We start from the raw sequence: 2,855 nt of genomic DNA, 5'->3' as shown, positions 1-2,855 counted from the left end.
ACACACACACACACACACAGACACACACACACAGACACAGACACACACACACACACACACACACACACAGACACACACACACACAGAGACACAGACACACACACACACACACACAGAGACACAGACACACACACACAGACACACACACACACACACACACACACACACACACACAGTCTGACATTTAACACACACACAGAGAGACACTGAACACACACACACACTGTCAAGACACACACACACACACAGACAGAACACATGAGAGAGACACACACACACAGACACACACAGAGACACGACACACACAGACACACACTTTTTGCTGACACACACACACACCATTTAACAACAGAGAAACACACAGCGCTGTCAAACCACAGGCAGAACAATGAGGAGGTGAGCCGATCACAGACAGGCTTTGTGCTGGAAACCTCAGAGAACTTCAGCTCTTCTTATCAAATAATGTCACGTTTGGTTCACAGATGAGGAGCAGTGTGTCGTGACCTCACTCACCCAAACAAAGATTACAGTCACAAAGAAACACATTTTTGTCCATTTAAAATAATATGTGATTGATTAAGTGCTAAATTTACGTTTTATATGATTATCATTTAGTAAAAAATATATATATATACAAAATTATATATTTATTATGAATATATATATATATATATATATATATATATATATATATATATATATATATATATATTTTATATTTCATAACACTTAATTGTATTATATATCATTATAATGCATTAAAATGCAATATATATAATTAGTTATATATAAATTAGATTTTACAGTATATAACAATAATTTATAAACATTATTTATTTAATTAATAAACATTATTGTTTTATATATAAAATTGTAATAATTATAATAATAATTAATTAATCATTTGTGTAATATAATAAATATATAATATAGATTATAATAAAGAAATATGTAATTTTTATAATATAATATGTTTTATATATATACACACAATAAACATTTTAACACACACATTATGTGAACAGAAACGTATTTATTTATGCACGTGATTTATTGCGATTAATAAAAGTGTGTGTGACTCACTGCTTCTCTGGAGTTTCTCCTGAAGCGTCGAAAACAAGGAGCTGATCTTCTTCATGGCTCCTTGATCCACGTCCAACAGAATCTCAGCTGGAAACACACACACACACACACACACACACACACACACACACACACACACTGATTAAGATCACAATCAGGTCATGTTGGGAAATTCTCGGGAATTCAGGACTGAATCATTGCTTTCGTTTTTTACTGTGCAGATGCAAAAGGCCAAACAAACACAATGACAGGTCAATGGTGAGTGTGTGTGAGTGTGTGTGTGTGTGTGTGTGTGTGTGTGTGTGTGTGTGTGTGTGTGAGAAAAGTGTGTGTGTGTGTGTGTGTGTGTTGTGTCTGTGTTGTACAACAGAAGACAATTATCTGACACACTGTCTTTAAGTCTCACTTCTACAACAGAAGACAATTATCTGTCACACACTAAAGAAAGTTCATACAGAAACTTACTGTGTGTGTGTGTGTGTGTGTGTGTGTGTGTGTGAGAGAGAGAGAGAGAGTTAGCTGGTTTTAACTCTATTAAGGGGCCAAATTCAACTTCAAGAGCACGTGATCAGTCTAAAAGCTGAAATACGCACTAAACGGGTTTTATTCGACGTAAAACGGCGAAACGTCGTTTAGTTTTCTGTGAGAAGATCGCGAGCTCGGTTTAAAAACCGTTACACCTGAGGAGAAGCGCGCGCGTCTCTGAGTGTTTGTACTCACCGGCGGCGGGAGCGTGCTGGGGTCCTGTCCTCCTCCTGTCCCTGCTCATCTCTTCACACACACTCTCTCTCTCTCTCTCTGTCTCACACACACACACACACTCTCGCAGACTCTAACTTCTGTCAGTGACTCTCAGCTGCGAGAGAACGAGACCGCGGCGGGGGCGGAGTCAGCGAGCGCGCTCACGCCCACACACACACACACCTCGTGTGTTTTGATATGAGGATAAGATTATATTGTCTCATAAGATTATAATTCCTCTGCTGACATGTGATTTGAAAATCGATAAAGTTCTTACGAAGTTGATCGTTCCTGTGATTTCCTTTTTGTTTTGTTTTTGACCTCGAACCTGTTTTTGGAAGAAGTCAGGGCAAACATATTATATCTAAGTTCTGATATGTAAGTAGTAATAATAATAATAATGCAAACAATCAGACTTTTTTTTGGCACTGCCAAACATGAAAATACATTTTTAATTTTATTTGAGAGAGCAACACATATAATCAATAGAAAACAAATAATTTAGGAACATCTTTTATATTTAAGACATATTTCTTCTATCTTAGCGCAATTGTCATTTAAGAAATAAATAATAATAAATAAAATAAATTATAATAATAAAATAAAAGCTTGAACGATAGACTGTAAGAGGTTTAGCGCCATCTCGCGGTCACAGTCACACGCACGCGCGGGTCTGACGCTGTGTTTTGATTCGTCCGGATCCACTAGAGGGCGGGATTTGACCTACATTCGGTAGTTTTATACGTACATATATAAACATATTTATACATGTACACGCGCTAAAGCACCCGTCTCTGTGGTTATTTCGTTTATGTCGCTCCTCCACACCGTTCGCTTACACTAAACAGTTTATAAGCGCATCTACTTTCTGATGAATTCCGTCTCACGTTTGTAAACATGGAGAATGCCGGGCGCTTTACGTCTGAGCTACAGTCGCGGCGTCCAATCACAAGCTGAGGACGGCGATCCTGCGCGGCAGCGGCCAATCGGACGCGAGATCCCGGTATCATATGGATGCGCTCGTCCAATAG

The sequence above is a fragment of the Puntigrus tetrazona genome, chromosome 22, assembly GCF_018831695.1.
Source record: "Puntigrus tetrazona isolate hp1 chromosome 22, ASM1883169v1, whole genome shotgun sequence".
Taxonomy (NCBI): Eukaryota; Metazoa; Chordata; class Actinopteri; order Cypriniformes; family Cyprinidae; genus Puntigrus; species Puntigrus tetrazona.
The sequence above is the reverse complement of the archived record's forward strand: the minus strand, read 5'-3'. Positions refer to the sequence as shown.